This window comes from Panulirus ornatus, chromosome 30 (genome assembly GCF_036320965.1).
Source record: "Panulirus ornatus isolate Po-2019 chromosome 30, ASM3632096v1, whole genome shotgun sequence".
NCBI classification, from domain to species: Eukaryota; Metazoa; Arthropoda; class Malacostraca; order Decapoda; family Palinuridae; genus Panulirus; species Panulirus ornatus.
The window spans coordinates 11305624-11319186 of record NC_092253.1 but is presented as its reverse complement, the minus strand read 5'-3'; positions in this window follow the sequence as shown (position 1 = coordinate 11319186).

Sequence of the window (13563 nt, the reverse complement as noted above, 5' to 3'; positions counted from 1 at the left end):
CAGCGATGGTTACGGATAGACGTATATTGGTGTACAATAGGATGAAATGTTAACAATATCATTCTTCATGATAACAGTAAATTTACTAAGCAATAGAAGTTACTGAAATGATGAATTTGTTATCAACAATAAAAAAGAATATTCTTTTTCCAATAAATCTATATATCTATAACAATTTGGTGAAATTGACACAGAGACCTTCAAGAGCCCAGTATAAATAACCTTCGGAGACAGACATTCAGAAGGGTATTATATCGCAAGCTGAAACTTATCTTGGAATCATCTGCCGCAGTTACAGAAGAAACAGCAAGAGTAGCATATAATATCAACAATATAAGACTAAGACGATAAGTGATGATCATAGTAATGCACTTGATAAGGAGAACTGAAATGTATGAATTAGGTGCAATCTTGAAGAGGAAAGCAAAGCCAATGGTTAGTAAAATGAACGGTGCTTGCTATCAAGAAGAGCCAATCACAGCTTGATGCATACCCGCTATAATTCCCTCCTCATCAGAGAATGATTAACGGACTAACACTGAAATACTTGGGAAGGGCAGAACTCTGAAAGGGAAAGCTATTTCCCTAATCTATAAATGGAAGACATATTGATGAACATACGTTAAGGGAGATCAATAACACTAAGGTCCAATCATACCGCATCCCATCACTCAAATCTGTATCGTTCCCTGGTTGTTATAGCCTGCTAGAATATTTGGAAAGAGAACTTTACATTCCTGAGGCTCTGCCTTTCATACTGAATTTTTGTCATGCAAACTTGTGAATCTTCTATTGCTTCTCTCATCTACCTTAACTTAGCTTAGATTATTCCTGAAGAAATGTTTCCTCATAATCCTTCCTTACATTTTTCTTGCTTAATCTTGTCTGTGGTTTTGCCGGGATTGTTCTTCTTACTTCAAAATAGTGTTTGATGTCAACGTCGACATGGTCTCTACATAATTCATGCTTGATCAGCCTGTCTCAAGTTATCACTCCTTCGAATGTTGGACGATCGAATACTTCGTTCAACCTTTTGTAATTAATTTCATTCTTTTTTCGTACCATTTTCATTGTGTTGTTTTAGACCCTTTCCAACAATTGTGACTGCTCAAGTGAGATGACAAGAATGCTTGAATCGAATGTAGGTCTTTTATATATCTTCCAAAATCACGTAACTCTCCACATAAGTGTGGAATATTTCATCGGTGACCAAATTTACTTGAGACATTCACAATCCTACATATTTTTATGACATGTTCAGCAGAATGTCAACTTCCAAGTCGCTTTTACATTGGAGATTCCGACATGGTACTTATTATGGGTAATCAATTAATCTTAACTTTACATTTTCCGGGATCGAATATCAGTAACTATTTGTCGACGATTTCTATGTTTTGCCTTGATATCTCTTTCCGTACTGTGCATTCTCTGCTACATCTTAGGCCTTTCATTATTTTCACGTTTCATCATTAAGCATGTTCTCGTCTGATTCTGTAGCCTTTCTGAGATATTTCCACAGAGGGTCTGTCTCATATTGCTGGGATATTATTCTCGCAAAGTGGGATTTTGAATAACTCTAATACTAGTTTGTCTGGGGTTATCGCACATTCTCTGGATGGGTGTAAGGAGATGTATCATGCAGTCCATGAGGTTCTTGCAGGCTTAGCTTGTTAAAGAGCTTCCTTATTTCCTATGGACTAGTTTCAATATTTTGTAGAGTCCCTTTCCCCTTTCCAGAGTGTAAGCACTGAACCTTATTGTAACAGACTGATCTTTAGTTTCTTCCTCAGATCTTGTCATGCATCTTCATCTGTCTCTTTTCCTTCAAGGGTTTTAGATTTGTTTCTCTCATGATGATATATCCTTTATTAATTCATGAACTGCTTTAGGGTTTTAGTCTATTTCGCACTTGTTCCTCCCTTTCAGGTCCTTATGTAATAATTTTTGGCCCTCTTGAATCTTCAAATACAGTTTGACTTCTAGATCTCTTATATCAATTTAACTGTGTCTCTTTCTATCATCTTATGCACTTCTTTTTTCAATTTCAGAGTCACAAGTTAACGATACCATTTTGATATCTTACTTGCATATAAAATAAAGATTTTTTTCCTTTTTTTTCAATATACAAATGGTCAAAGGAATGTGTGTGCGAAACAATGAATCATGTTGCATGCGTTTTCGAAATTATTCGGAGTTGGAGGACTCATTATGTACATGGAAGAGAGAAATATTTTCATGTATGCAAATTCTGGAATTTTTTAAAAAAAAAAGCTTAGATCTCTTATTATCCTAATACAAATGCCTGTGATGTTTATCCCTCTCTTAGTCAAGCACTTTAGATCTTAAGAGAAGAAAAATTCTCGTCTCCAGGAAAGCGGATCATCAGTACAAAATAAAAAGCAAATACAAATTGAATATCCTTAGATGTCTGACGTAAGAAGAATGTGATATGTATTCTTTCTTTGCTATAGAATCGTTTCTTTTCAATGTCAATAGAATAGAATGTATATAGCATATATCAGAATATGTAATGTTCACATGAAAATCACTCTAAACAATTTTACCTTTGAGCGCCCGAAGGGTAGAGAGGCGAGCTCTCTCCGCCTTGCCCAGCTTCGACTCTTGGGTACGCAATGGGGAAATCATTTTCATATGTGTAAATTGTTATTGTCATCACGAAGAACTTTATACCAGCAAACGTAAGACCCACTCCTTATCTTCCTTTGCCCAGACTGGGTGAGGGATATCATGCTAACCGCGACACTCACAAAATTATGAAGCCCAAGACTTGGCTTCTCCTGTGAGGTGGTGGGATCAAATACTGGCGGAAGTTTTAACTGTTGATCACCTAAATTTCAGGTTCTCATTGTTTACACATAGAGTGATAAACGATCAATGATTGAGACAACAATGAATATGACACTAAGTTATGATAGAAAAGAGTGTGTTAGGTGACTGCCAGAAGAAGCTGAGAAACTTTTGGTAAGAAAAGACGTAGAACATAGGTTCTTACTGATGAAAGTCATGAATCCCGATAGCTCCTGATATGGAGAGTTGAGCATTGTCTTCAATTCTCCTGTGTGAATGATGGGCAGCGCTGTGAGTGTAACCTTCATAGAAAGTGGTTGTGATTTGTGTGTAACATCGAGGGAAAACAATGCAGTGTTCTGTTATGTAAGGTAAAGTAAGATATAAAAGACAATGAAAATGCAGATCAAAACACATCTCTAATGTCGAAGGTACAAAAACAAATGAAGGAAAGGACATGGTTGTCTGGACATTGATTCTCACTCGTTCCATATCTCACTCCTGCCATATATCTATTCTCTAGTCTTTAAATCGTGACATTAACATATCTGTGTTTGCTTGACCTTGATAGTTATTTACCTATCAATGATAACTGATAATTAAGTGCTAATAGCAATCTTACAGTCAGGATTTCTAATTGATTACATACCAGGACGACTCCCTCTGTGATCATAAATTTGGCATTTATGTACAGGTTCATGTTGTGAAGGCTAACGGGCGCCTGTTGGGTGTAAAAGGGGTCACTGGTGATGAATGAGAACTCAGTGAAGCTTAGATTTATAATCTAATTCGGTTGTTGAGACTTGGTTCAGTGTCACACTTATAGACTTGTGTAATGGGTCATTACTTGGCAGTGAGGTGCCGGTTCTCTGATAAAGAGATCTCTTTTTCTTCTCAAAGTCTAAGTTTTAAGTGACGTTTTCGTATTTGATATACATAAAGAAATCTGCCAATTAAATGATATATTCAAGGAATATTGATTTTTCAATGATTTTATCAAAGGCTTAAGAAGGTATATCTCGCATCCTCGACAACATATTCATCTTTAATGACTCAACATACAGTGATACATACAAGTATACATAAACAAATTTAAAAAAACTGTCCGCGCAAACACAAGCACAGAGACGTACAGAAATATGCAAACGCAAATACTTCAGCCTATCCCTATCTCCATCGTTGAACTTTGTATAATTAGTTATCTTAATTCCTGATAATCATCTTTTTTCCTTTAGGTTGAATGAGATCATTGTGCAGGTCTGATCTCCAGTGATATGGTGTAAGTTCTGTCAGCTCAACACTAGGTACAAAGGATAATCAAAATCTTTAGGGCAGAAAGTTAATCACTTTATCACACTACAAATGATATCCAGATATCATAGATAAACGTATTTTATCATTAAACATATACTCTCGAGGGTACTCAAAAACTTTGGAAGCCTGATAAGATGTGGCCTGTTGGACTGTCAGTAATGAAGTCTTCTTACATATTTTACGGTGATATGGAAACATCTGAAGAGAAAATATCATATTTGAGCTTGGAAGGTCAATTTCAAGATACTAGTATGGTGATTGTTGCCATATTAAAGTTATGTCCAAAAATCTCTATTACGTTTCATTGAAAAATGTGAATGTTTTGTTGACTGTGGACCGACTGCTGCAACTAGGATTCGAACCTATACGCTCGACCCTGGGCGGCCTATGGATGCGTTTAAGTCACCAAAGAGGTTCAGTCTGGAATTGAATATCATTTCAGAAACACTATTTAATCTATGAAACCTTAAGAACATTTCTTGTTTCTGGTCATTAACATGTCTCTGTTTACTCACCTTTCGACCCACATGGCTGCAAAATCTGATAATCCAATTGATATCCAGATGTTCCTTAACATTCCATATATGTTTTCAGTAACGATCATAGAACCTAAGTTTTTCAATTATGTGAAAGGAAAAGACATCGTCATATAATTGTATTGGTTTTGTTTCGACAACTGAGGGGTTGGAACAAAATGCATTGAGGATAGAGGATTAGGACAACTCATATTATGAGCAGTAGCTGTATGTTCTTCAGTTCTAATGTGGCGTTCCTTACGTCCACGTCTCCTGAAAACGTTTCCTTCATGTTTCCACCGCCTAATCCATCTGCAGACAGTAGTCACACTGGTCCCCGAATCTTGTGCTACTTTACGTGTCGGGACGCCATTAATCCACATCCATACAATATTCACACGCTCAGACATAGTTGTCGGTTTGAACCTCCGCTTCCGCTCCATTTTCCTGCATAAAGATTAGATTCACATGTTCAGTGTTCAGTAGAGGATAGGTAAAAGGAACGTCATATTTTTGCCAGCTATAGGCAGTAGCGCCGTGTGTGACGATGAGAAGGAAAAAGTTCATTCAGGAAAGCTTTATATTTTCATGACAGTGACATAATGCCCTTCAACAGCAAGGACTGGAAAATAGAGCATTGACGTATTGTTAAGAATGCTAACCGCTCGGTTATGATCTTCCCTAATAGGGAAATGATAATACGATTGCAAGTATCGAATACCCTTTATTTCATATCCATGAGCAACGGGGTCTAGACCGATCAAATCCTAACAGTCTCACATTACCAGTACCTATCATTTTACAGAACCTTACTGTCAAACGTAGAGAAATACATGAGCACGAATATAGTGCATATGAACGCGAACCATCATAAAAAACGTAATGCCCTCCAACAGCAAGGACTCGAACCCGGGACCTTGGCGCGGTAGTTGGGGCTGCAAACCACTGTGCTATGATCGTAATTAGCGTTCTCTACTACCATGCCAAGGTCCTGGGTTCGAGTTCTTGCGATTGGAAGACATCATGTGCTTTATGAAAGCGCACGTTCATATGCACTATATTTCGTGTTGATATACTTCTACTTGTAACAGTAAAGGTCTGTCAAATGCTAGCTACTGGTAATGTAAGCCTGAGGGGAACTGACCGGTCTAGACCACGTTACTTATGGAAGAGAGACGAAGGACAAGTAATCGAATAGTCATTTCCCCATTAGGGGCGATCATAGCCGAGACGTTAGTGTTTTCACCTGCTACAATAAGGTCCAGGCTTTCAATCCTTGCTGTTGGAGGAAATTGTATAATATATATATATATATATATATATATATATATATATATATATATATATATATATATATATATATATATATATATATACATATATATATATATTCATTTTGCTTTGTCGCTGTCTCCCGCGTTAGCGAGGTAGCGCAAGGAAACAGACGAAAGAATGGCCCAACCCGCCCACATACACGTCCACACACGCAAATATACATACCTATACATCTCAATGTACACATATATATACACACACAGACATATACATATATACACATGTACATAATTCATACTGTCTGCCTTTATTTGTTCCTATCGCCATCCCGCCACACATGGAATAACAACCCCCTCCCCCCTCATGTGCGCGGGGTAGCGCTAGGAAAAGACACCAAAGGCCCCATTCGTTCACACTCAGTCTCTAGCTGTCATGTAATAATGCACCGAAACCACAGCTCCCTTTCCACATCCAGGCCCCACACAACTTTCCATGGTTTACCCCAGACGCTTCACATGCCCTGGTTCAATCCATTGGCAGCACGTCGACCCCGGTATACTACATCGTTCCAATTCACTCTATTCCTTGCACGCCTTTCGCCCTCCTGCATGTTCAGGCCCCGATCACACAAAATCTTTTTCACTCCATCTTTTCACCTCCAATTTGGTCTCCCACTTCTCCTCGTTCCCTCCACCTCCGACACATATATCCTCTTGGTCAATCTTTCCTCACTCATTCTCTCCATGTGCCCAAACCATTTCAAAACACCCTCTTCTGCTCTCTCAACCACGCTCTTTTTATTTCCACACATCTCTCTTACCCTTACGTTACTTACTCGATCAAACCACCTCACACCACACATTGTCCTCAAACATCTCATTTCCAGCACATCCATCCTCCTGCGCACAACTCTATCCATAGCCCACGCCTCGCAACCATACAACATTGTTGGAACGACTATTCCTTCAAACATACCCATTTTTGCTTTCCGAGATAATATTCTCGACTTCCACACATTCTTCAAGGTTCCCAGAATTTTCGCCCCCATCCCCCAACCTATGAGCCACTTCCGCTTCCATGGTTCCATCCGCTGCCAGATCCATTCCCAGATATCTAAAACACTTTACTTCCTCCAGTTTTTCTCCATTCAAACTTACCTCCCAATTGACTTGACCCTCAACCCTACTGTACCTAATAACCTTGCTCTTATTCACATTTACTCTTAACTTTCTTCTTTCACACACTTTACCAAACTTAGTCACCAACTTTTGCAGTTTCTCACCCGAATCAGCCACCAGCGCTGTATCATCAGCGAATAACAACTGACTCACTTCCCAAGCCCTCTCATCCACATCAGACTGGATACTTGTCGCTCTCTCCAAAACTCCTGCATTTACCTCCCTAACAACCCCATCCATAAACAAATTAAACAACCTGCTGCAAACCGACATTCATTGGGAACCAGTCACTTTCCTCTCTTCCTACTCGTACACGTATCTTACATCCTCGATAGAGGCATTTCTCTGATTCTAGCAACTTACCACCCACACCATATACTCTTACTACCTTTCACAGAGCATCTCTATCAACTCTGTCATATGCCTTCTCCAGGTATATAAATGCTACATAGAAATCCATCTGCTTCTCTAAATACTTCTCACATTCATTTCTAAATGCAAACACCTGATCCACATGTCCTCTACCACTTCTGAAACCACACTGCTCTGCCCCAATCTGATGCTCTGTACATACCTTCACCTTCTCAATTAGTACCCTCCCATGTAATTTCCCAAGAATACTCAACAAACTTACACCTCTGTAATATGACCACTCACTTTTATCTCCTTTGCCTTTGTACAATGGCACTATACATGCATTCTACCAATCCTCAAGCACTTCACCATGAGCCATACGTATATTGAATATCCTCACCAACCAGTCAACAACACAGTCACCCCCTTTTTTTGATAAATTCCGCTACAATACCATCCAAACCTGCCGTCTTGCCAGCTTTCATCTTCCGTAAAGCTTTTACTACCTCTTCTCTGTTTACCAAATCATTCTCCCTGACCCTGTCACTTCGCACACCGCCTCGACCAAAACACCCTGTATCTCCCACTCTATCATGAAACACATTCAAGAAACCTTCAAAATACTCACTCCATCTCCCTTTCACTCCTCCAATACTTGTTATTATCTCCCCACTTGCCGCCTTCACCGATGTTCCCATTTCTTCTCTTGTCTTACGAACTTTATTTACCTTCTCCCAAAGCATCTTTTTAGTCTCCATAAAATCTGATGATACTTTCTCACCCCAACTCTCATTTGCCCTCTTTTTCACTTCTTGCCCCTTTTTCTTGACCTCTTGTCTCTTTCTTTTATTAATCTCCTAGTCATTTGCATGGTTTCCCTGCAAAAATCGTCCAAATGCCTTTCTCTTCTCTTTCATTAACAGTCTTACTTTTTCATCCCACCTCTCCCTACCCTTTCTAATCTGCCTCCCTACCACCTTTTTCATGCCACAGGCATCTTTCGCGCAAGCCATCACTGCTTTCCTAAATACATACCATTCCTCCCCCGCTCCACTTACGTCATTTGCTCTCACCTTTTTCCATTCTGCACTCAATCTCTTCTGGCACTTCCTCAAACAAGTCTCCTTTCTAAGCTCACTTACTCTCAAAACTCTCTTCACCCCAATATTCACTCTTCTTTTCTGAAAACCTCAGCATATCTTCACCTTCGCCTCCTCAAGATAATGATCAGACATCCCTCTAGTTGCACCTCTGAGCACATTAAAATCCTAAAGTCTCTCTTTCACGCGCCTATCAATTAACAGGTAATCCAATAACGCTCTCTGGCCATGTCTCTAACACTCATACGTATACTTATGTATATCTCTCTTTTTAAACAAGGTATTCCCAATCACCAATTATTTTTTAACACACAAATCTACAAGCTATTCACTATTTCCCTCAAACATCTCATTTTCAACATATCCACGATCCTTAGCACAACTCTATCCATAGCCCGCGCTTCGCAACCAAATAACATTGTTGGAACCACTATTCCTTCAAACATACCCATTTTTGCTTTCCGCGATAATGTTCTCGCCTTCCACGCATTTCTTATCCCTCCCAGAACTTTTGCTCCCTCCCCCACCCCGTAACGCACTTCCGCTTCCAGGGTTCCATCTGCTGCCAAATGCGTACATATATATATATATATATATATATTTTTTTTCTTTCAAACTATTCGCCATTTCCTGCATTAGCGAGGTAGCGTTAAGAACAGAGGACTGGGCCTTGAGGGAATACCCTCACCTGGCCCAATTCTCTGTTCCTTCTTTTGGAAAATTAAAAAAAAAACTAGAGGGGAGGATTTCCAGCCCCCCGCTCCCTCCCCTTTTAGTCGCCTTCTACGACACGCAGGGAATACGTGGGAAGTATTCTTTCTCCCCTATCCCCATATATATATATATATATATATATATATATATATATATATATATATATATATATATATATATATATATATATATATATATATACATATATATATATATATATATATATATATATATATATATATATATATATATATATATATATATATATATATATATATATATATATATATATATGTATATATATATATATATATATATATATATATATATATATATATATATATATATATATATATATATATATATATATATATATATATATGTATATATATATATATATATATATATATATATATATATATATATATATATATATATATATATATATATATATATATATATATACACTTACACGTCCACACACAGACATATACATATATTCACATGTATATAATTCATACTGTCTGCCCTTATTGATTCCCGCCGCCACCCCGCCACACATGAAATGACAACCCCCTTCCCCGCATGTGTGTGAGGTAGCGCTAGGAAAAGACAAAGGCCACATTCGTTTACACTCAGTCTCTATATGTCATGTATAATGCACCGACACCACAGCTCTCTTTCCACATCCAGGCTAAACAAAACTTTCCATGGTTTACCCCAGACGCTTTACATACCCTAGTTCAATCCATTGACAGTACGTCGACCCCGGTATACCACATCATTCCAATTCACTCTATTCCATGCACGCCTTTCACCCTTCTGCATGTTCAGGCCCCGATCACTCAAAATCTTTTCTCACTCCATCTTTCCACCTCCAATTTGGTCTCCCAGTTCTCCTCGTTCCCTCTACCTCTGACACATATATATCCTCTTTGTCAATCTTTCCTCACTCATTCTCTCCATGTGATTGAACCATTTCAAAGTACCCTCTTCTGCTCTCTCAACCAGACTCTTTTTATTGCCACACATCTCTCTTACCCTTTCATTACTTACTCGATCAAACCACCTTACACCACATATTGTCCTCAAACATCTCATTTCCAGCACATCCACCCTCCTCCGCACAACTCTATCTATAGCTCACGCCACGCAACCATACAACATCGTTGGAACCACTATTCCTTCAAACATACCCATATATATATCCAGAGGACTAGTTACAGATTACAGTTATAGTTACAGATTGAGAAAATATTTTCAATGGAGTTTAGGTATACAGAAATGTTAGAAAATGGAATGGGGTCATGTAATCTTGCATTTAGTGAGAGGTAAAGTTGTCACAAAGGTCTTCTTGCACTATCCTCTATCTGAAATCTCCCGAATGACCTCACTGAGGTAAAACGGGACACAAGGTTGACTTACATATTACAGCATAGGGTCACGAACACTTCATTTACTTTCTTATTACTTTTTCTACAATACGTGGATCTAATTTCAATATACCTAGAATGATATTCAGTAGATCATTATCGTGGTATTTGATTATGATATTTTCTATCACACTTCATTCATCCCTACTCCTACGCTTGATTGATAAACTTGACCTCTAAATCAATGGAAATACAGACCTTACGTTCCCAGGCTTGTGGAAGATTATGAATGACGTCCAGCTGATTGGAAAACATATGTGTACTAAAATTAGGTTTTAGATGTGCAAAAAGCCTTTTCAATCAAACAAATTCTTGAAAGGCATTCATTAGTAATCTCCTAATTCTATCATGAGCTTGTCATTCATATATCTATTTCATAAAGTTGATGTTAGAGATTAGGTTAAAACTTGCACAAAAAGGTGAATCGAATTTTTGGAGAGAGTTGAAAAGGAAATACAAGACATACAGAAAGCATGTGGGCTGTCCACCTAACGGAGACTATGCTAACTTATAGTGAGTTATTTCAAAAAGTTTCCTCATCGTATTTAAACAGTAAACGTTAAACTAAACTTGATTTGCAAAGAGTTCAGAAATCTTACTGCAGTTCCAAAGTATGAGTACTACAAGAGAGTTTTGGTAGGTTCTAACACTCAGTTGGACACAGGACTGCTAGTGTTAGGGGACTGGCACATTACTGGAGGTAGAGCAGCAGAGACAGAGACGATAATAAGATATATCAGCTCTGCCTCACCAGTATTGTTATGGAAGAAAGAAAATGGGATTTTCGTATTTGCAAGTCACTACCGCTGTTACTGGAGTTACCTGTTTAAACATTAGTTGAAGATGATTTCGTGACGTATTTACAGCCTAGAAAGGATCCAGTGATCTGCTGTCGTTTGAATTCCTTTGTATTCCTTCATCGTACATGACAAAAACTCGTTTAACATTCAATAAGTAATTAATTTCCAAAAATATAATTATACTTGGAGTGGAAGTATTCTGAAGTGGTTTATCTTTTACTTGAAAGATCACCGTTTCTGTAAACACAGGGACTGTTTAAACTGGAAGAGTCATGTCAGCTCTATCACCAGATCTTCCTCATACCGTCTCTATCGTCTCAGACTGAGGGTGTCCCACCATTTGAGCTCAAGAATGCTTATACGATCTTCATTCTACCCAAGCTCATTTGTGTCCCCCCAGCCTGGTCCTCCGTATTAACAACAACACAGAAAAACCAGCTAGAGAGAGAGAGAGAGTGCAGAAAAGAGCATGCAGAATTATCCTGGGCCCATCTTACACCACCTACCAAGATACCCTAAGCCCTTATCTTGCTGAATCTGTCTACCCTCTCAGACCAACACCGGCAGCTCTCACGACAATTTGGCGATGGACTGCTGACACATCCCCTTCACTGAGACCTCCTCTTTCTCCCGAAAGCCCCACCATCATGGACGGTCCATCGTCACCACAATCGACTTGTGCCAATCAGAGCTCGCACACAGATACACGAACAGTCCTATACCTATCATTGTGAACGTCAAATACAATCCATGAACAATAGAAAAAGCAGGTAAACAGCTCAGTACACTTATAATTAAGCTATGTGGTACGTCAACCAATATAATGCCATAATTATTTGGCATTCAACGTTCATCCGATTATTGCTCAGTGCATACTGCATAAACCATAGTATCTAATCAGTAAAACCTTCTCTATATCTGCCACTTTGACTATGTATGTAGAAGTAAGTCACTCATGTGGTTGATCAAAGCGGGACCTGTTTTATGATTAGTTAACTAGTTAGTTGTATGACTTTCCAGTTCTGTAATACCTGTAATACTCTAACAGGGTATCTTCAGCCGAATGGCTACCAAATTTCAGTAAAACGTTCTATATCTTATTTCATCGATTTTAGTCCTCTCCATTTCTCGGAACGTACGATAAACTGGAACATAACAGTGAATGTCTGATTTTCTAACCTCCTCCAGAGTTATATCATCGTGACTCAGTCCTGCCCCAGGAAATAAGCTTAGAAAAAAAAATCAGCCACTACCACAGAGAAAGACTTTGACATATGGATGAACGCTGAACATGCAAGTTCGGCTTTATAGAGGATAGAAAGACAGCACAAACGGATCACTTGTTTAACATCTATTCTAGGTATGAGGTATGAGACGCGTGGAGGATGTGTACTCCTTTTAGTATATGGGGATGGATATGGCGGCAGATAGAACCACGGGCCGTGAGATAAGCATTAGGGTGGGAGGGAGGACTGATGTCTTGAGCTCAGTGAGGAGGGTGTGGAAGGATAGGTTAATGTCTGTCAGGGTAAAGATGTATAATATGCCTGGATTTGAGTCATAGTCTTTGAATGCTAAAGACTGAGTAAGGGTGGATTTGCTGAAGGTTTATACCTGGAGACAGTACGTAGCTTGGTGGGAAAATAACCTTAGAAGAAGAAGCACTAAAGATGCGGGGTGGGGTAGTGGGGTATGTTGAAATGGTTCAGCGGTACCGAGAAGATGAGAGAGAAAAGGCATATAAAAGGATTCCCGTGTCGAAAGTGGAGATAGCTAGAACCAAGGGAACACCGAGTGTGAGACGTGAGGACAGTGTTAAAGAAGCTTGGAGGGGCTATGATCTAAGCATTCAAAGGAGTGTGAGAGGCTTACGGAGAATGACTTGGGCCGATGTGGTCTACAAGGGTAACGTGGTGTCCATAGGCTTATTCAGGGCATCTGGGGATGTCATAAGAAATCATGGAAGAGACTCTTGGTTTTAGCTGTGGATGGTGTGCTCTGTTTTTGGTGCATCATTTATAACAAGTTAAAGTGGATATGAAGTGGGACCGTTGTTCGTCTGTGTCAAGCTT